The sequence below is a fragment of the Pseudophryne corroboree genome, chromosome 6, assembly GCF_028390025.1.
Source record: "Pseudophryne corroboree isolate aPseCor3 chromosome 6, aPseCor3.hap2, whole genome shotgun sequence".
NCBI lineage: Eukaryota > Metazoa > Chordata > Amphibia > Anura > Myobatrachidae > Pseudophryne > Pseudophryne corroboree.
In genome coordinates this window covers 51,567,855-51,591,077 of record NC_086449.1, presented here as the reverse complement: position 1 = coordinate 51,591,077, position 23,223 = coordinate 51,567,855, and the positions used below count along the sequence as shown (strand labels likewise).

The 23,223-nt window shown below is 45.2% G+C and overlaps 1 protein-coding gene across 1 annotated transcript in view; it reads right to left on the bottom strand.

Annotated features, from left to right (window-relative positions):
- The window catches only part of LOC134936089 (zinc finger protein 300-like), a 37,615-nt gene extending 16,623 nt beyond the window's left edge, over positions 1 to 20,992 (bottom strand). Inside the window, exon 1 of the mRNA XM_063931004.1 lies at positions 20,818 to 20,992. The gene's annotated coding sequence lies outside the window, so the exon portion shown is untranslated. The remainder of the gene's footprint in view (positions 1 to 20,817) is intronic.
- Positions 20,993 to 23,223: the final 2,231 nt, after the last annotated feature.

Here is a 23,223-nt window from a genome sequence, read left to right as displayed (position 1 = left end):
TGTGTGCTGGCTGCTCTGTGGTGTTGCAGGGAGACTGCTTGTGCGGGTGTGTAGGGGGGGAGCGATCACACTAATCACTCCACCCTCTGGATTTACCCATAGCTGAGGGGCCAAAATCTCATAAAAAAATACAGATCCCCGTAATTTGCATAACGGTGCGTGGCCACGTATCCCATGATTAGGCCATGCCCCCGAACCCACAGCTGCCACAGCAATGAGATAGGAATCCCCTGTTTCAAGTGCCCTGGGCCCTCCAAAATCATAATCCGGCCCTGCTGCAGCCGAGTGAGGTCCAGGTAACACACAGCAGCCAAAGGGCAGAGCCTCCCATTGGATGTAACCTGTGTGGGAGGGCATTTATTGCCCAATCAGCTATGGCCTGGGTGTGATAGACCTGCTGCTAACCCAATGAGAGCTCCTAGCTATGCCCAGCATTAGGAAATGAGTCACAGATCTGGGCAAATATATAGGAGATATATATATATATATATATAGATATATATATATATATATATATATAGATATATATATATATAGAGATATAGATATAGATATAGATATATATAGGGATATAGATAGATATATATATATATATATATAGATAGATATATATATATATATATATATATATATATATATATAGAGAGATATATATATATATATATATATATACATACACATAGAGAGATATAGATATCTATATATATATATATATATATATATATATATATATATACACACACACACACACACACACACATACATTCACAAACCGTATATAATACTGGCTGTGGCATTCCAAAGATGAGATCCTTACAGGGACTAGGGTAAGTATACTTTCCCTCCCTCCCTTCCCTAATCCTAACCCTTCCTGGGGGTGCCTAAACCTAACTTTCTCTCTCCCCCCCAGCCTAACCCTAATCGTCTTCAGTCATGCCTAAACCTAACCTTACTACTTGCAGCCTAACCATAACCCTCCCTTCCCTGCAGACTTATGCTAATCCTAACTCCCCCACCCCCGTGGTCTAAGGGGCCCTATACACTAGCCGATCCGTCGCCGAGCTGGCCAGCGGCGGATACGGCTGACGAGCGACCCGGCGGCGGGCGGGCAGTGACGGGGGGAGTGAAGTTTCTTCACTCCCCCCGTCACGCGGCTGCATTGAAGTGCAGGCAAATATGGACGAGATCGTCCCTATTGGCCTGCATGCACAGCCGACGGGAGACCAGCGATGAACGAGCGTGGGGACGCACATCGTTCATCGCTGGAGCCTCCACACTGAAAGATATGAACGAGTTCTCGTTCATTTATGAACGAGATCGTTCATATCTTTCCAAAAATCGGCCAGTGTGTAGGGCCTATAACACTCACAATGCCCCACATCCTTACGATCAGGATTCCGGTACTGAAATTTCATCCGATGTCGGAGTTCGGTCATCGGCATTGTGGCCATATGTCAGGATTTCGGCACTGGGAATCCGACTGTTGGCATCCTGACCACATCCCAGTATATATACACACAGGGGGGAGGGGGGGAGGGGGTGAGAGAGAGAGAGAGAGAGAGAGAGAGAGAGAGAGAGACTCAATTTGTTTCCACCAAGCTTGTGATGCATGCATATTTATTATATATTTGTGTATGTGGTGGGACGGTGACCAACATGCCTGTCCAGTCTCCAGACATAAGCCCGTGTTACTCTGTTCTCAATAACCAGCATTACAGAACCACCACAGCCTTGGGAAACAATGAGGACTGGTTGCTGCTGGTATAGATAAAGAAGAAGTATTTGGAGTGGATGCAATCACACAGTGGATTGGGTGGTGGACACGTTGCTTCTGGTGATGGAGTTACCGGAAGCCCGCGCACATCTGAAGGAGAGGAGGAGTGTGCACAAGTCTCACCGGGAACACACATCCCCAGGGTGCTGCAACACAGAACAATGGATGATGAGCCCAACAGAGTGGAGAGCAGATCACTGACACACAGAAGGAGCTTGGCTAGGTGGACATGTGAGCGGAGCAGGTGGCTCATGTTGGGTGCAGAGATGGAGACAAGACTGTCTCAGTCTCTGAAAAACAGAGCTAAATGAGCAGAGACAGCTAGATGCTGTTCTCCGGTCCTTATTTAGTAGTAGTGGCTGTGTGTGGGGGCTCTCTATTACCCCTTTCACACCTCACATATAACTCGATATCGACCCGACATCTTGCAGGGTTGGTGTGCGGTGTGAAAGGCCCATGGTCGAATTCCCAGGTTACCTGAACTGGAAATTCAACCCAGGAATAAAGCAGTGTTTTCCTGGGTTGAATACCGGGCCAGTGGCGGGTTGATGCGACCCAGGATTTGTTCACTATAATAGGGAGAGTTGGTGTGAAGATGAGCTCATCTCCCGTGGCTACCTCCGCCGCTATGGCAACCGACCTGGCAATTTGCGGGGTCAGTAACCCAGCTCTTAGGGTTCAATGCTAGATCCCACACGGGAAGGACCCATTTCCAATTCCCGGGTGGGATCCGGCATTGGCAGTATGAAAGGGGTATATGTGTGAGGGCCCCAGGATGACCGCCCCTGTCGCCCCACCCTTAATCCAGCCCTTTGGTCATGGGTGAATAAGGCTCACTGATGTGCAAGGAGAGCAAAGACTAGCCCATCTGGTACTGTGGCATAAATTGTTGAATAAGGTAATACTGGCTATGATAGAAAAGTGTAAGTACACACAGTGCATCACAGCTTGATGTGTATGGGGCTGTGGGGCTGCATAGCGCACACCGGTCACAGTGCCCATGCTGATCTCTGGCCACCACCGACCAGCAATGGAAGATGTCCTGGTCTGATGAATCACATTTTCTTTTAAATCATGTGGATGGCTGTGTGCATGTGCTTCATTATCCTGGGGAAGAGATGGCAGCAGAATGCACTATGGGAAGAAGAAGAAAAGCTGGCAGAGTCAGTGTGATGCTCTGGGCAATGTTCTGCGGACAAACCTTGGGTCCTGCCATTCATGCAGATGTTACTTTGACTCGTACCAACTACCTAGACATTGTTGCAGACCACGTACACCTATTCATGGTAATGGTATTCTCTGATGGCAGTGGCATCTTCACGGAGGATAATGTACCCTGCCGCACTGCAAAAATGTTCAGGAATGGTTTGAGGAACGTGACAGAGGAGTTCAAGGTGTTACCTTGGCCTCAGATTTCCCCAGCTCTCAATCCAATTGAGGTCTGTGGAATGGGCATTAAAAAAAAAAAAACCTCTGACCCATGGAGGTCTGACCTCTATATACTGTGTATGTATAATGTGCAGTGTTATTATACAGCAGGGACGCTGCCCTAGGTTATACACATGATACGCAGAGCCGGTCACATGCACATGCGGGGTACGCGGCTGAGTAAGATGCCACACTGAGGAGAGCACCAGGTAGCGGGAACCCTTCCCTGATGCCAAAGACGGAAACCCTTTCAGCTGCGGTGGAGCCTGGTGGGTGGTGGTGAGCCACGGTAAGTAGCACTGCTGGGGGAAAATGTGTTTCTGGTGCTTGGGGCATATCTGTATCTGGCACTGGGGGTATACGAGTATATGGCACTGGGGACATAGGTGTATGTGGTGCTGGGGACATATGAGTATTTGGCACTGGGGACATATGTGTATCTGACACTGGGGGACATATGCGTATCTGGCACTGGGGGGGCATATGCGTATCTGGCACTGGGGGGGCATATGCATATATAGCACTGCTGGGGGCATAGGTGTATCCGTCACTGGCATCGCTCATGTATATCTTGCACTGTAGACTGGAGTAAAATTGTCTGGCCTGCCCCTTTTTTGTGAGACCACACGCCTTTTTGTAGCCCTTTGAGAATTTTACTCTTCAAAGGGCGCCAGAAATTGTGTTTACTCACTAAAAAAAAAAAAAAAAAAAAAAAAAAAGGGTTAGGCTGCCTCTGATAATACATTAGGGACTATATACCAACATCTATCTCTTTCTATAATATATATATATATATATATATATATATATATATATATATATATATATATATATACATACACACACACATACATATACACACACACACACACACACACACTGTATATATAACAGTGTTAATATACATCGAGGACTCTCTAGGTTATACACCTGAAATGCTAGGGACGACATACCAATAACATCTCTCTCTATATACTGTACATGTATAATGTGAAGTGTTATTATACAGGAGGTATGATGCCCTAGGTCAGCGGGTGCCAACCCATCGCTCGCGAGTGACAGGTAGCTGACAGCTGCAATCTGGGTAATTTGAACCCTGCTGGTTGCTGCCCCTACCTTACTATGAGGAGAAGTGTGCAAAACCCTCATCCCCACTGCCTCGGAGGAGACAGAAGCTACAGGTCATACTTGACCTCTAGTGTCTGACAAGCAGCACAGCGCTATAGCTACCCAGAAGTGCCGGGAGCACTCAGCACTGGCATCAACCAGAGAGGATGCAGCTTTCTACAAAGCTGCATCTTCCATGGCACCCAGAGCATAACACCCCCCTGGCAATGAACATGACACCCAGAACATTACACCCCTTGAATGACCATTACACCCCCCCTGGCAATGAGCATGGAACCCAGAGCATGAAACTTCTGCTGACAAGCATGGAACCCAGAGCATGAAACTTCTGCCGACAAGCATGGAACCCAGAGCATGAAACTTCTGCTGACAAGCATGGAACCCAGAGCATGAAACTTCTGCCGACAAGCATGGAACCCAGAGCATGAAACTTCTGCCGACAAGCATGGAACCCAGAGCATGAAACTTCTGCCGACAAGCATGGAACCCAGAGCATGCAACCCCTGGCAATGAACATTGAGCCCCTGGAAATTAGCAGGAGACCCCAGACAATGAGCAAATTAAAAGTCATTTGTAGCCTTACTGTGGGGCATAATGTGTTATGGGGAGTACAGTGTGTGGCATGATGTACCACGGGCATTGCGGTGTGTGGTGTAATGTTTGACGGAAATTACGGTGTGTGGCATAATGTGCGAGGGTCATTGCGGTGTGTGGCATAATGTGTGAGGGGCATTGCGGTGTGTGGCATAATGTGTGAGGGGCATTGCGGTGTGTGGCATAATGTGTGAGGGGCATTGCGGTGTGTGGCATAATGTGTGAGGGGCATTGCGGTGTGTGGCATAATGTGTGAGGGGCATTGCGGTGTGTGGCATAATGTGTGAGGGGCATTGCGGTGTGTGGCATAATGTGTGAGGGGCATTGCGGTGTGTGGCATAATGTGTGAGGGGCATTGCGGTGTGTGGCATAATGTGTGAGGGGCATTGCGGTGTGTGGCATAATGTGTGAGGGGCATTGCGGTGTGTGGCATAATGTGTGAGGGGCATTGCGGTTTGTGGCATAATGTGTGAGGGGCATTGCGGTGTGTGGCATAATGTGTGAGGGGCATTGCGGTGTGTGGCATAATGTGTGAGGGGCATTACTATGAGGAGGAGAAATAATAAATAATATAAAGGACATGAATCAGGAATTTTTTTTTCTTGTGGTGGCCAATGTCTGGGGGTGCAGGTTGCAGAACTGGGGTATAAGGTAGTCTTTTCCTACAATGCCATGTCCCTTACGGTGAGGACACAAAACCTTTCTGGAGTGCGCGTGCCTACGGCATGCGCTAATTCTTTACTTTTCATATGGCAATGGGAGGTGGCATCAGAAATGTTTTTGGCAGGGGGTAGTAAAATTTATAGCTACACCACTGCACACGAGTCGGATCTCAACACTGAGAGAATCCCAGCAACCATTCAAGTATAGCAGGTATTTCAAAAACATTACTAGCTCTTCAGGAGGTTTCATTTTTTTGTAAGTAGTTCGCACCCCAATTAAAGTTGGTGACCACTGCCCCAGGATATACACATTATACACTACTAGGGACTATATACCAATAACATCTCTCTCTATATACTGTATATGTATAATGTGCACAGTGTTATCATACAGCAGGGACTCTGCCCTAGGTTATACACATGATATGCTGGGGACTATATACCAATAACATCTATCTCTATATATACACTGTATATGTATAATGTGCAGTATTATACAGCAGGGACTCTGTCCTAGGTTATACACATGATATGCTGGGGACTATATACCAATAACATCTATCTCTATATATACACTGTATATGTATAATGTGCAGTGTTATTATACAGCAGGGACTCTGTCCTAGGTTATATACACATGATACGCTAGGGACTATATACCAATAACATCTATCTCTCTATATACTGTATATGTATAATGTGCAGTGTTATTATACAGCAGGGATACTGTCCTAGGTTATACACATGATACACTAGGGACTATATACCAATAACATCTATCTCTATATATACTGTATATGTATAATGTGCAGTATTATACAGAAGGGACGTTACTCTTGGTTATACACATGATACGCTAGAGAATATGGGCCTAATTCAGACCTAGTCGCACGCAGGCTATTTATTTCACTGCTGCGACCAGGTAATCGCCGCCTACAAGGGAGGGGGTAAACGCTGTGCAGTGGTGCGATCAGCTGTGCAGAGAGCTGCACAAACGTTTCTGCACAGCCCAGAACTTACTCAGCCGCTGCGACGATCCGGGATGTTACGGACGTCTGGAGCCCTCCCTGGAAATGGCCGGGCACGCGTGCGTTTTTCCAGACACTCCCAGAAAACGGTGAGTTGCCGCCCACAAACGCCTTTTTCCTGTCAATCTTATTGCGATCGCTTTCTTCGTTCGTTTCGTCGCCAGCGGCTGACACGCCTGCGCATTGCGGGTCACACGCCTGCGCAGTACAGACCCGATCGCACGGCTGAAAAAAAATGCAGCGATTGGGTCTGAATGACCCCCTATATACCAATAACATCTATCTGAATAAGCCTTGGCTGAATAGATTGGGATGAAAGTTATCAAAGGATGAATGTTTCTAAGGATGTCGTCTGTGACTTATCCTGGATAATTTTATGATCATATGCAAAGCACTATGAAGGAACTTCAAAATCTCATTGTTCTCTAACCTACAGGTAATGAATTGTGGAACTACACTTACCAGCAAGTTGTATTGCACCTGCTGATTATCACAAATGTATACCATGATTGCATAGTTGTAGGTAGGGAAGCCAATCCCGGGCCATTTTTTCAATCCCGCGTATCGGGATTGAAAAATGGTCAATCCCGGGATTCCCGGGATACCCAGGATTGGCTTTAGACTGTGTCCGGCCATCGCCCCGCCCCTCCCCACCCGCCCTGCAGACATAAAAAAAACCCTATAAACCTGCACAGCGAGGCTGAGGAGGACCCGGCGGGTGAGTGCTGGGGAGCTGGCGGGTGAGTATATAGCAGCACAGTGCAGCATTTTGGTGACCAGCAGTATACATATAGTACAGTACAGTACAGTAGGCCATTGCTGTATCTTGAAGCTCTGTGTCACTTATAGTATCCTGATCAGTGCTCAATATCTGCTGTATTGTTGTGACCAGTATGTATACTGTACTGTGCGACATGTGTTATACACCTGGTGATTTTATACATCCTGTAATCTGTACTGAGCGATGTGTGAGATACACCTGGGGATTATACACCCTATATACTGTACTGTGTGATGTGTGAGATACACCTGGGGATTATACACCCTATATACTGTACTGTGTGATGTGTGAGATACACCTGGGGATTATACACCCTATATACTGTACTGTGCGATGTGTGTGATACACCTGGGGATTATACACCCTATATACTGTACTGTGTGATGTGTGAGATACACCTGGTAATTAATTATACACCCTGTATACTGTACTGTATCCTGATCAGTGCTCAATATCTGCTGTATTGTTGTGACCAGTATGTATACTGTACTGTGCGACATGTGTCATACACCTGGTGATTTTATACATCCTGTAATCTGTACTGAGCGATGTGTGAGATACACCTGGGGATTATACACCCTATATACTGTACTGTGTGATGTGTGTGATACACCTGGTGATTATACCTCCTGTAATCTGTACTGAGCGATGTGTGAGATACACCTGGGGATTATACACCCTATATACTGTACTGTGTGATGTGTGAGATACACCTGGGGATTATACACCATATATACTGTACTGTGCGATGTGTGTGATACATCTGGTAATTAATTATACACCCTGTATACTGTACTGTGCGACGTGTCTTATACACCTGGTGATTATACCACCTGTAATCTGTACTGAGCGATGTGTGAGATACACCTGGTAATATCTGTGCTCAGTGTGCTGCATTGTGGTGACCACCAGTATATTATAGTAGTACAGTACAGTAGGCCATTGCTGTATCTTGCAGCTCTGTGTCAGACTCAGATCAGTGCTCAATATCTGCTGCATTGTTGTGACCAGTATATAGTAGTACAGTGCAGCATTGTGGTGACCACCAGTATATAGTAGTACAGTACAGTAGGACATTGCTGTATCTTGCAGCTCTGTGTCACTTCTAGTGCTTAATATCTGTGCTCAGAGTCAGTGCTGCATTGTGGTGACCAGTATACTACAGTACAATAGTCCAGTGCTGTTCTCGCTGCTCAGTGTCAGTTCTCCGTAGTATCATCAGTGATCAGTATAATCAGTGCGCTGTTAGACGTGCGCCCATTTTCTGCCATTAGTGCAGTGGGATTTAGACAATTGATGAAGTTATTGTGTCCCCAGTACAAAATCCCATCTAGATTCCACTTCACTAGGCAGGCGATAGCGAGATTTTACCAATTATTATCAGTGATTAAAATTATTAATTACACAGTGATCTTGCCAAATAATTCCAGTGATTTTGTCATTTTCTTCCAGTGATTTAGACCAATAATACCATTGATTAGAACGAATAATTCCTGTGATATTGAGGTGTTTGTGTTGCTTAGCTATCCAGCGACCGCAGTGCACCTCTTTTTCTCTTTTCTTTGCATCATGTGCTGTTTGGGGACAATTTTTTTAAGTGCCATCCTGTCTGACACTGCAGTGTCACTCCTAGATGGGCCAGGTGTTTGTGCTGGCCACTTGGGTCGCTTAGCTTAGTCATCCAGCGACCTCGGTGCAAATTTTAGGACTAAAAATAATATTGTGAGGTGTGAGGTGTTCAGAATAGACTGGAAATGAGTGGAAATTATGGTTATTGAGGTTAATAATACTATAGGATCAAAATGACCCCCAAATTCTATGATTTAAGCTGTTTTTGAAAAAAAATTCCCGAATCCAAAACACACCCGAATCAGACAATAACTTTTAAGGGAGGTTTTGCCAAAACGCGTCCGAATCCAAAACACGGACGCGGAACCGAATCCAAAACCAAACCACAAATCCCTAAAAATTTTGGGTGCACATCTCTAATCTCTATATATACTGTATATGTATAATGTGCAGTGTTATTATACAGCAGGGACTCTGTCCTAGGTTCTACACATGATATGCTGGGGACTATATACCAATAACCTCTATCTCTATATTTACTGTATATGTATAATGTGCAGTGTTATTATACAGCAGGGACTATGTCCTAGGTTATACACGATACGCAAGGAATTATGGCCTGAATTCAGATCTGTTTGCTCGCTAGCTATTTTTTGCAGCACTGTGAACAGATAGACGCCACCTATAGGGAAGTGTACTTTAGCTTTGCAAGTGTGCGAACGCGTGTGCAGCCGCCCTGTACAAAAACAGCTTGTGCAGTTTCTGAGTATCTCTGACCTTACTCAGCCGCTGCCATCATTTCAGCCTATTCGAGCCCGGAATGGACGTCAGACACCCGCCCTGCAAACGCTTTGACACGCCTGCATTTTTTCAACCACTCCCAGAAAATGATCTGTTGCCACCCATAAACGCCCTCTTCCTGTCAATCTCCTTGCGAACAGCTATGCAAATGGATTCTTCGCTAGAACCAGTACACATCAACGAACCACTTTGTAATCGTACGGCGCGCCTGCGCATTGCGGTGCATACACATGTGCAGTAGTTACCTGATCGCTGCGCAGCGAAAAACACCAGCAAGCAGATCTGAATTAGGCCCTATATACCAATAACCTCTATCTCTATATATACTGTATATGTATAATGTGCAGTGTTATTATACAGCAGGGACGCTGTCCTAGGTTATACACATGATATGCTATGGACTATATACCAATAACATCTATCTCTATATATACTGTATATGTATAATGTGCAGTGTTATTATACAGCAGGGACGCTGTCCTAGGTTATACACATGATACGCTATGGACTATATACCAATAACATCTATCTCTATATATATTGTATACAGAGCCAGGCATAGGCAAATTAGGCAATTGCCTAGGGCATTTGATATGCCTAGGGGCATCATCAGCTTCTGCTGATTAAAATGATATGCGGTATGCCTATATTCTGTATCTAGCATTTCATATGCAGATACAGACACAGTCTCACACAGTATATAGGCATGCTGCATATCAGTTTAATCAGCAGAAGCTGCTTGTGCATCCTAGCCACACAGCAATGCAAATAAGATGCATTTTCATAAAAAAAAAAGGTGTCTGATGTTAGCATTGATGCAAGATTTGTGAGGACACATCCAAGCAGAGGCAGAGGTCACAGTGTTAGTTGCAGTGTGAGTGATGTGTGCATGTGAGTGGGTTGGTTGAGCAGTAGTGTTCAGAATATGTGTAAGGAGCATTATGTGTGTCATGTTAAAATGCTTTAATAATGTTCAACATATGTGTAAATGGCCACTATGTGTGTCATTATGTGTATAAAGGCATTAATAATGTGCAGCATATGTGTAACAGGGTACTACTGTATGTGTGTCATTATGTGTATAGGGGCACTAATAATGTGCAGCAAATGTGTAGGGGGCACTATGTGTGTCATTATGTGTAAAAGGGCATTAATAATGTGTGGCATATGTGTAAGGGACATTATGTGTAAAAGGGCATTAATAAAGGTTGTCATAATGTGTAAGGTGCATTATGTTTATAAGGACATTAATGTGTCTCATATGTGTAAGGGGCATTACTGTGTGGTATTGTATATAAATGTATTACTAATGTGTGGCATTATGTGTATAAGGTGCTCTACTATGTGGCGTTGCATATAGAAAGGGCACTACTGTGTCATCTAATGTGAATAAAGAGCAATAAGGTGTGGTGTAATGTGAATAAGGAGCAATTCAGTGTGATGTAATGTGAATAAGGGGCTCTACTATGAGGAGTAACGTTTATAAAGGTAAAGTGATACTACTGTGGGATGTAATATCAATTATGGACACTATCGCAAGATAAAATGTGAATAAAGTTGCAGCACTGTGTGGCGTAATTGGAATTGGGGTTACTATTGTGTGGCCATGCCCCATCCCAGCAAGAAGATGCCCCTTTTTGGGCTGTGTGTCAAATGTGCGAGCTGTTCCTATTTAAAATATAGGGGGTACAAGGACTGCTCTGGGTGAGGGGTGATAGTGCTGGGAAAGAGGTGCAAGGTCAGAGGCAGAACCAGCAGTGGTGCTAGGGGGCACCAGCCAAAATCTTGCCTAGGGCAGGCTCTGACTGTATATGTATAACGTGCAGTGTTATTATACAGCAGGGACTCTGTCCTAGGTTATACACATGATACACTAGGGACTACATACCAATAACATCTATCTCTATATATACTGTATATGTATTCTTTGCAGTGATATTATACAGCAGGGACTCTGCCCTAGGTTATATACATGATACGCTAGGGACTATGGTGGTCATTCCGAGTTGTTCGCTCGGTAAATTTCATTGCATCGCAGCGATTTTCCACTTAGTGCACATGCGCAATGTCCGCACTGCGACTGCGCCAAGTAAATTTGCTAAGAAGTTAGGATTTTTACTCACGGCTTTTTCATCGCTCAGGCGATCGTAGTGTGTTTGACAGGAAATGGGTGTTACTGGGCGGAAACACAGCGTTTTATGGGCGTGTGGGGAAAAACGCTACCGTTTCCGGAAAAAACGCAGGAGTGGCTGGAGAAACGGGGGAGTGTCTGGGCAAATGCTGGGTGTGTTTATGACGTCAAACCAGGAACGACAAGCACTGAACTGATCGCAGATGCCGAGTAAGTCTGAAGCTACTCTGAAAGAAGTTTGTAATCGTAATATTGCGAATACATCGTTTGCAATTTTACGAAGCTAAGATTCACTCCCAGTAGGCGGCGGCTTACCGTGAGCAACTCTGCTAAAATCGCCTTGCGAGCGAACAACTCGGAATGACCACCTATATACCAATAACATCTATCTCTATATATACTGTATATGTATAATGTGCAGTGTTATTATACACCAGGGACTCTGCCCTAGGTTATACACATGATACACTAGGGACTATATACCAATAACATCTCTCTATATATATACTGTATATGTATAATGTGCAGTGTTATTATACAGCAGGGACTCTGTCCTAGGTTATACACATGATACACTAGGGACTATATACCAATAACATCTATCTATTTATATACTGTATATGTATAATGTGCAGTGTTATTATACAGCAGGGACTCTGTCCTAGGTTATACACATGATACACTAGGGACTATATACCAATAACATCTCTCTATATATATACTGTATATGTATAATGTGCAGTGTTATTATACAGCAGGGACTCTGTCCTAGGTTATACACATGATACACTAGGGACTATATACCAATAACATCTCTCTATATATATACTGTATATGTATAATGTGCAGTGTTATTATACAGCAGGGACTCTGTCCTAGGTTATACACATGATACGCTAGGGACTATATACCAATAACATCTCTCTCTATATATACTGTATATGTATAATGTGCAGTGTTATTATACAGCAGGGACTCTGTTCTAGGTTATACACATGATACGCTGGGGACTATATACCAATAACATCTATCTCTATATATACTGTATATGTATAATGTGCAGTGTTATTATACAGCAGGGACTCTGCCCTAGGTTATACACATGATAGGATACAGATATAGCTTTCTCTCCCTATATACACCTATACTACAGATGTAGCCACGCTCATCTATACCGTGATGTATTCCCACATGAGCACGCATTGCTGCATAGTGTGAACGCGTCGCTGTGATACTGATTGCAGTGGGTGTTAGCTCCATAGGGTAACATGGCGTGTGCATGCGTACGCAGTGGGCACACTTGTCACAACATCACTGCCACGATACACAACGATGATCATGGCTACATCTGTATATATAATATACACAATATATATGCTAGTATATGATGCTACATGTATAAATATAATGAGCGCTGTGTATTACACAGCAGGGTCATCCCCATCCCCCATCCCCCGCTCGCCCACCTTCCATCCAAGGACCTTATTCAATAAGGATTGCAAAATTATCAAATCACAATCCGGCTTATTATGGAGCGGCTGCGCATGAGCGGTGTTTGCATTGTGCACGTGCGAGTAATAATAGCGACAGAAAATGCGTACACATCGTGATCACATGCAGACGCTGTTTGACTGACAGGAAGCCGGCATTTCTGGGTGGAAACCTGCCATTTTCTGGGTGTGTGTGAGAAAACGCAGGCGTGCCCACGATGCTGAAGTTAGCTTCTTATACGAGCTCCAGCTTCTTATTCAAAAAAAATTTGTTTTGCAAGGGTTAACTAGTCTTGGGCCACAAATTTGACACCTGAAATCAACAGAGGGTGGTCACTTACATATCACCCACTTGTATTTTGTTTGGGCCCAACGCTGTTTTGGGCATGAAATACACTGGCAAAGTGGGCACACACAGTATATTTTGCCATATTGAATAAGTAGCTGTAGTTTTACAAGGGTTAACCAGTCTTGGGCCACAAATTTGACCCCTGAAATCAGGAGCCTGCAATACAGGCTCTGCGCATAAAGATTTTCTTAAATTCTGCAATGTAGTCTCTGCGGGCCTAGGGGGTAATTCAGACTGCGTCACTGCAGCGGCAGGGCTTCTATCGCCTCTGCCTGATTGACAGGCAGAGGCGGTCACGTAGTGGGAAGGGGCATGCCACCGGCTTTAGAACCACGGTCCAGACAACAGAGGCCTGTGTGGACCGTTGGGGGGTGGCCCGAGGCAGCTGCGTGGTGTTACACACAGCCTCTGCAACCCAGGATGTGGTGAGTAGCGGACTGCCAGCGTGCAGGAGCTTTGCTGGCGGGGATTACAAAATCATCGACACCGTGCAATGGTTTTGTACCTGTGCGAGGGGGGGGGGCTAGGGCCAGTCATGCGGGGCGGACTAGCCCTGTGCTGGGCGACCACCCGCATGTCAGTACATGATTGTAGATATGCTACATTTAGCACATCTGTGATTAGATCTTGTATGGGGACTGTTTCATCAGACATTCAGTGAATGATGCTGCCCTGTGACAAATTCGCGTTTGAACCTACGCAGTGGCGGAACAAGACCATGGTGGGCCCAGGTGCAACAAAATGCGTTGCCCCAGCCCCCCCCAAGATCCAAAACATGTGTGTCAAAAAATAGGGCATGGTCTCATTGAGAAGGGGTGTGGGCACACAATAGTACCACCAATTCAAATGATGCCACACAGTAGTGCAACCTTATTACATTACACCGATTTACATTACATTACACTGAACAGTAGTACTCCTTATATACGTTACGCTACACAATAGTGCTCCTGAAAACACGTTATGCCACACAGTAGTTCTTCTTATACACATTACAACACACAGTAGTGCCTCTTATACATGTTACGCCACACAGTAGTTCTTCTTATACACATTACGCCACATAGTAGAGCTCCTTCCACACGTTACGCCACACAGTAGTTCTCCTTATACACATTACAACACACAGCAGTGCCTCTTATACATGTTAGGCCACACAGTAGTATTCTTAATATACGTTATACTACACAGTAGAGCTCCTGATACACGTTAATCCACCCAGTACTGCTCCTTATACATGTTATGCAACACAGTAGAGCTCCTTATACACGTTACAACACACAGTAATGGTCCTTATACACATTACGCCACACAGTAAAGCTCCTTTTACATGTAACGCCAATATAGTAGGCTCTACGGTAAAGTTTTAGGGTTAGGCTGCTGGGGGGGAGGGGGGGGCACTGGGGTGGTGGCTAGGGATAGGCTGTGGGTAGGGGAAAAGGTTAAGGTTAGCTACTAGGGAAAGGTTTAGGGATTAGGGATAATGGGGAAAATACTCACCAGAACACTGCTGAGACATCGCCAATGCAATGTGATCCAGAAAAAGACACTGCTGTCACCGGTATAAAGTACGAAACTGCTAGATCACAAGGGACTGTTTGTTGACAGTTCTTCATGTCGACATAATGAATGTCAATATGATAACTGTCGGCCAATTGTATCCAACTCCCACAAAAACTCAGGAGACTTCTCACTGTATAAAGATGGGACACTTCCTTTGTACAAGGATACACAAGGCCCATGGAGACAGATGTCCACACTATGCATCATGCAGCAGCAGCAGCACATGCACCCTGGGTGACAACACATGACCCTGTGCCTGGCTGCCTTAGTGGGGTCACTCTATACTGTGCTGTATGATATATGTCACTGCACAGTCACCATTACTGTTTGCAGAGAGCCCAGATTACTGTAACAACCCCGCCCACCACCTCCCAATCTCCGCCCCATCAATGTAGGCTCCACCTCTTCGAGGTCCGTGATTCTGAGTTTGCAGGATGAAATGTACAATTAGAAAAATGTATAATAAAATAAATAAACACACAGCTGCCTGACTGCCTTACAAGGAATGCTGCTGCACTACCTCAGATACTCTACAGTTTAGCCGCATGGTCACGTGATGCTCCGGCAGCAAAAAGAAACAGCTGGGCTGCCCGTGAATGAGAGGGGAAGATGGCCCCTTCTCCTTCTCCAGACTCCTCCACTGCATCCTCCTCCCCCTCTGGCCAGACTGCAGCTCTGCACACCAGCTCAGCGTCATTCTGTTAAGGGGAACCGGCGGCTTGCAGCGCGCTGGCAGGTGGCATGTAATGAGTCAGTCTGACTCATTGTAGTGCCTCCGGCAGTGGGCTCCTTCATCATGGAGGGGCCTTGGTGCAGTGCACTGGTTGCACCGCTGCAAGTTCCACCCCTGAACCTACGATAATAGCCCACCAGACCAAAGAATATCCTGAGTTGCGACATACATTTTAGCTTAGGCCATGTGAAGACTGCTTCCACCTTGCTGGGTTGAGGTTTAACTTACCCTTGGCATACAATATACCCCAGATACTTTGCCTCCACAGTTATGATGGCACACTTCTCCAGGTTAGGGATGAAACCCTTGTGCCTGTAGAGACTGTAACACTGCATCCACCTTTGGAAGGTGCGACTGGAACAAACCCACTGTGGTAGAGAAGGCTGTTGTTGCTTTGGCAGCTTCCATCAGAAAAATTTGTCAGTACCCCTTCAGGAAATCTAGCGTAGTTAGATACTGGCTTATTGCTAAGTTTTGTACTAGTTCATCAACCCGGGGCATAGGATAGGAATCAAACCGAGGAACTTTATTTAACTTTCTGAAGTCATTACAGAATCCCAAAGCTCCAAAAGGATTGGACTCTAAAAAAAAAATGGGATTATTCCATTCACTGTTTGGCTACTCTATGACCCCCAAGCGCTGCATCGCTTCCAGTTCCCATTTTACTGCTGCCTGTTGGGCCTCAGATATACAATATTGCCTTTGTTTTATCACCCCCCTGAGTGGAGTAACATTGTCATGCTGTATGATTTGAGTTTTCTCCAGGAGGGCAGAGAACACAACCTGGTACTGTGCTACTAAGTTTACCACTTCTTGTTTCTGGCTAGGACTCAAAGTTACTTCAGTAGGCACCTGACATTCTGGGGTTTTCATGGCCCCTAAAGAGGGATGACTGGCACTTTCCAAGGCTTCAACAAATTCACATTGTAGACTTTTACCTCTTTCCTTCTACCTTCCTGCCGTACTTAGACACAAGTATCAGTACCTTGTTGCCCCTATTGAGAGTCCGGTTGACAGCAGTAACGCCATGACTGCGTTTTTAATCCTGTTGAGCTCTTACCATATGCTTGGTCAGAAGTGGCGCAATTTGCCTTAAACAGCCATACAATTGGGACACAAACTGAACGATGTTAGGCTCTTGGGACGGGATCAGTACTAAATCCCGCAGGATGGGATCCCGGTGGTCGAAATACAGACGCCGGAATTTCGACCCCACAATCCCGACAGGGGTGGCGAGCAGAACGCAGCCCCTTGCGGGCTCTCTTCGCTCGCCACGCTGCAGGCACGGTGCTTTGCTATGCTCAGCACGTTTTTATATTCTCCCTCTATGGGTGGCGTGGACACCCACGGAGGCAGAATATGTTGGGATTGTGCCGGTCGGGGTTCCGGCGTCGGTATTTCGACTGCCGGGATTCCGTCCGGCGGGATCTTGACCGCATCCCCTTGGGACAATTGCTGCTCCCACCCATCTTTTAATAGATCTAGTATCCCTCTGCGTTGTCTACCATAGAGGAGTTTGAAGGGTCTAAACCCCATACAGTCTCTATATAAATAAAGGATAATAATAATAATAATAATAATAATAATAATAATAATAATAAAAAAAGAGGCTTGGGGGTACCTCTCAAACTACCTACATTAGCTAAGGTAAGAGTAGGTCCTAATCTCGCTTCTCCTGTGACACTGCCCTTTTCATCATCTGCATAAGGGTTCTTTTAAAGCATTCAACCAAGCCGTCTGTCTGTGGGTGGTACACCAAAATGGTAATTCTATCCACCTTTAACAGGCGACACAGGTATTTCATTAATTTAGACACAAAAGGGGTACCTTAGTCGGTCAGGACCTCTATTTGTATTCCTAGACGGGCATACAGCATCAAGAACTCCTGGACAATAGTGCTAGATTTCATGTTACATAGTGGTATGACCTCCGGGTACCCGGTGGAGTAGTCCACAGTCACCAATATATACTGATGCCCATGATCCGATTTTTCTACTGGCCCCATCAGAGCTATAAAAATTGGCTCAATAGGCATGGAAATTATAGTCAGGAAAACCAAGGTCGCCCTAAATTCTGTCTGGGGTGCATTCTTTTGGTACACGGAGCATTCCTGACAATATTCTTTTACTGCAGCATGAATGCCTGGCCAGGAGAACCATAGCTTGATACGCTGGAGAGTTTTCCTCTCCCCTAAATGGCCACCCCATAAATGCATGTGAGCTGCACTCAATACCAGCTGCTCGTGTTTTCGGGGAATCAGCAACTGGTGTACCCTTTTACCTTGCAAATAAGTTACAAGGTAAAACAAATTGTTTTTCACATAAAGTAAGGTACACCTTCAGGTGGTAAAGCAGAGTTTACCTTACCATTTACCACTACCAAATTTTAAAAAGTATTAGACAAGTTGCCATCGTTATGTTTTACTCGCCTAAAGTCCTGCAAAGACACTCTTTCGCAAATGGGGGACTAATGTGTCTCAATCAAACTGGCAAGAGAGGGCTTTACAGTCATACAACCATGGCTTCCAGTAGATCTTGGCCCCTGCGACAGCTTAACCTTTGTCTGTCTGCCAATGTCATGCCAGGTAACAAACTCCTGCAACAGTGGGAAGTCCTGGCCCAGGATTAGTGGATAAGGAGGTTTGGAAGCTACTGTGACTACCATTTTTACTGGTCTTACTTTAATCACCACCGGCAGGTGCACTCATGGGCATTCTTCTATGTCACCAAGTATACATAGCACCTTTTCCAGAAGCACAACCTGGCCAGACCCGGGAAGAACCAGGTTAGCAGAGATGAAAGACAATTCACTACCAGTATCAACCAAAGCCCAGATATCCCAGCCTTCAATCTGTACCATCAGATGAAACGGTAGTTTCAGCTGGGGAAATAATTCCAGGCACCATACTGAATACAGGTTGTGCTGTTTTCCCTGAGCTGCAATCCACTAGCTCACCCTGCTTTAGGAAGTACCGCTGTGCATGACTGGGCTCTCTGCACTCAAAACATATGACTGGAGACGGGCTGTTTGGTTTAACAATGGGGATCTGGGTATTGGGCTTAGGTACTGGCTGTAACCCTTGCTTGGCTTTATTAAAATTTCCCAGGGTCAGGTACCTCTCAATCACCACTGCTAGCTCCTCAATTGTCTGGGGGTCAGCCTGCAAAGGTCCAGTGTTTTACACCACGGTCTAATACCCGTATAGCCTGGTCTAGAGCCATCACTTCCACTACGAAGATTTTTTTTTATCTGTAACCAGGTTTTACTCAGTTTGGCCAATCATGCCAGTTTGACAACTGGAGGCTCAGATGGGTTCAGCTTCAACTCATAATATTCTTGGGCTTTGCTGGGACCAGTCACCCCAATCCTGCTGAGTATAGCTTCCTTCAAGCAAAGATAAGAGCTGACTTCAGACAACTTTAACTCAACATAGGCTCTCTATGACTCCCCTGTGCGATAAGGAGCTAATCTAACCCTTGATTTCTGGTATCAAATAGGTCGCCCAAGACTAGTTAACCCTTGCAAAACTACAGCTACATATTCAAAATAGTAAATTATAATATGGTGGTTGGGCCAAGCAGAATACAAGTGGGTCATATGTAAGTGACCACCCTCTGTTGATTTCAGGGGTCAAATTTGTGTCCCAAGACTAGTTAACCCTTGCAAAACTACAGCTACTTACTCAAAATGGCAAAATATGGTGTGTGTGCCCACTTTGCCTGTGTATTTCATGCCCAAAACAGCGTTGGGCCTGGCAAAATACAAGTGGGTCACATGCAAGTGACCACCCTCTGTTGATTTCCGGGGTCAAATTTGTGTCCCAAGACTAGTTAACCCTTGCAAAACTACAGCTACTTATTCAAAATGGCAAAATATGGTGTTTGTGCCCACTTTGCCAGTGTATTTCATGCCCAAAACAGCGTTGGGCCAAGCAAAATACAAGTGGGTCATATGTAAGTGACCACCCTCTGTGGAGATCAGGTGTCAAATTTGTGACAGAAGACTCATTAACCCTTGCGAAACTGAATGATCTGAATAAGAAGCTGGAGTTCGAATAAGAAGTGAATAAGAAGCTGGAGCTTGAATAAGAAGTGAATAAGAAGCTTCCCGAATAAGAAGCTAACTTCAGCCTCGTGGCATGCCCAGGTGTTTTTAAGGAGGGCACCTGAATTCAGCGATGACCACTTCCAGCCTCTTGTGTCACAAGAATGGTAGCCGACCTTACCTGGCGCAGATAGGAAAAATCTTCCATGTTCCGGTAATTGCGCATGGTTCTGCGATCAGCTGCATACTGCGATGCATTCACAGTTTCTGCAAAGGGCGTTATTTCTCAATTTCTGGGCGGCAACTATTTGATCGCAGAAACTGCGTTTTATCAGAAATTGCAATCCTTACTGCATAAGGGGCTAAATTCAGACCTGATTGCAACAGCAAAATATTTCTGTAATGGGCAAAATCATCTGCAGTGCAGGTCGGGCAGATGTAACATGTGCAGAGAGTTAGATTTGGGTGGGGTGTGTTCAAACTGAAATCTAAATTGCAGTGTAAAAATAAAGCAGCCAGTATTTACCCTGCACAGAAACAGTATAACCCATCCAAATCTAACTCTCTCTGCCCATGTGACATCTGCCCCACCTGCAGTGCACATGGTTTTGCCCATTAGAGATAGATTTTGTATTTGCGATCAGGTCTGAATTTGGCCCTAGGTCCCACGTGTGGGGAGCTGGTCACTCATACCATATATGGTGCCCACAGACGTCTCTCATACACCAGGCACATCGCTCACCTCAATGCCGGTCACCGTCACCTCCTCCACTGAAATGTGTTGTGTCCAATGTTGCCAACTCTAAAATAAAAAACAAGCAGCTGATGTGTGAAAAACAAGCCCAGCACCAGCGTCCTCACTCCTGCTCCTCTCTCCACACACACAGGAAACTTCTCCTCCCTCCTCCTTCCCCTAATCCATGTCCTCCACTCTGAGCTCACACAGAGCCTCTCTCTCACTCCCTGATTACATTAACTCCTTCAGCTCCTGAAGTGGTGACAGCCCCATAGTACAGCAGGACAATGCAAGGGTGTGGATCATAGGATTCACAGTGTCTAGGTCGACAATGTTTGGGTCAACCACTATAGGTCGGCAGTCACTAGGTCGACAGTGTGACCCTCCCTTATGTCTGACAAGGTTACTAATTCTAATAATGTGCCTCCACCCAAGCTATTGCTCTAATAACAGGCTGCCTGGGATGCCTGACTGCTATATGTACATATATATATTAGAGATGAGCGGGTTCGGTTTCTTTGAATCCGAACCCGCACGAACTTCACTTTTTTTTTCACGGGTCCGAGCGACTCGGATCTTCCCGCCTTGCTCGGTTAACCCGAGCGCGCCCGAACGTCATCATGACGCTGTCGGATTCTTGCGAGACTCGGATTCTATATAAGGAGCCGCGCGTCGCCGCCATTTTCACACGTGCATTGAGATTGATAGGGAGAGGACGTGGCTGGCGTCCTCTCCATTAGAATAGATTAGAAGAGAGAGAGAGAGAGAGAGATTGTGCAGACAGAGTTTACCACAGTGACCAGTGCAGTTGTTGTTAAGTTAACTTTTATTTAATATATCCGTTCTCTGCTATATCCGTTCTCTGCCTGAAAAAAACGATACACAGCAGTCACACAGTGTGACTCAGTCTGTGTGCACTCAGCTCAGCCCAGTGTGCTGCACATCAATGTATAAAAGCTTATAATAATTGTGGGGGAGACTGGGGAGCACTGCAGGTTGTTATAGCAGGAGCCAGGAGTACATAATATTATATTAATTTAAAATTAAACAGTGCACACTTTTGCTGCAGGAGTGCCACTGCCAGTGTGACTAGTGGTGACCAGTGCCTGACCACCAGTATAGTAGTATATTGTTGTATACTATCTCTTTATCAACCAGTCTATATTAGCAGCAGACACAGTACAGTGCGGTAGTTCACGGCTGTGGCTACCTCTGTGTCGGCAGTCGGCACTCGGCAGGCAGTCCGTCCATCCATAATTGTATAATTATATACCACCTAACCGTGGTATTTTTTTTTCTTTCTTTATACCGTCGTCATAGTCATACTAGTTGTTACGAGTATACTACTATCTCTTTATCAACCAGTGTACAGTGCGGTAGTTCACGGCTGTGGCTACCTCTGTGTCGGCAGTCGGCAGGCAGTCCGTCCATCCATAATTGTATTATTATAATATATACCACCTAACCGTGGTTTTTTTTTCATTCTTTATACCGTCATAGTGTCATACTAGTTGACTTGTTACGAGTATACTACTATCTCTTTATCAACCAGTGTACAGTGCGGTAGTTCACGGCTGTGGCTACCTCTGTGTCGGCAGTCGGCAGTCCGTCCGTCCATCCATAATTGTATTATAATATATACCACCTAACCGTGGTTTTTTTTTCATTCTTTATACCGTCATAGTGTCATACTAGTTGTTACGAGTATACTACTATCTCTTTATCAACCAGTGTACAGTGCGGTAGTTCACGGCTGTGGCTACCTCTGTGTCGGCAGTCGGCAGGCAGTCCGTCCATCCATAATTGTATTATAATATATACCACCTAACCGTGGTTTTTTTTTCATTCTTTATACCGTCATAGTCAGTCATACTAGTTGTTACGAGTATACTACTATCTCTTTATCAACCAGTGTACAGTGCGGTAGTTCACGGCTGTGGCTACCTCTGTGTCGGCACTCGGCAGGCAGTCCGTCCATCCATAATTGTATTATAATATATACCACCTAACCGTGGTTTTTTTTTCATTCTTTATACCGTCATAGTGTCATACTAGTTGTTACGAGTATACTACTATCTCTTTATCAACCAGTGTACAGTGCGGTAGTTCACGGCTGTGGCTACCTCTGTGTCGGCACTCGGCAGGCAGTCCGTCCATCCATAATTGTATTACAATATATACCACCTAACCGTGGTTTTTTTTTCATTCTTTATACCGTCATAGTGTCATACTAGTTGACTTGTTACGAGTATACTACTATCTCTTTATCAACCAGTGTACAGTGCGGTAGTTCACGGCTGTGGCTACCTCTGTGTCGGAACTCGGCAGGCAGTCCGTCCATCCATAATTGTATTACAATATATACCACCTAACCGTAGTTTTTTTTTCATTCTTTATACCGTCATAGTGTCA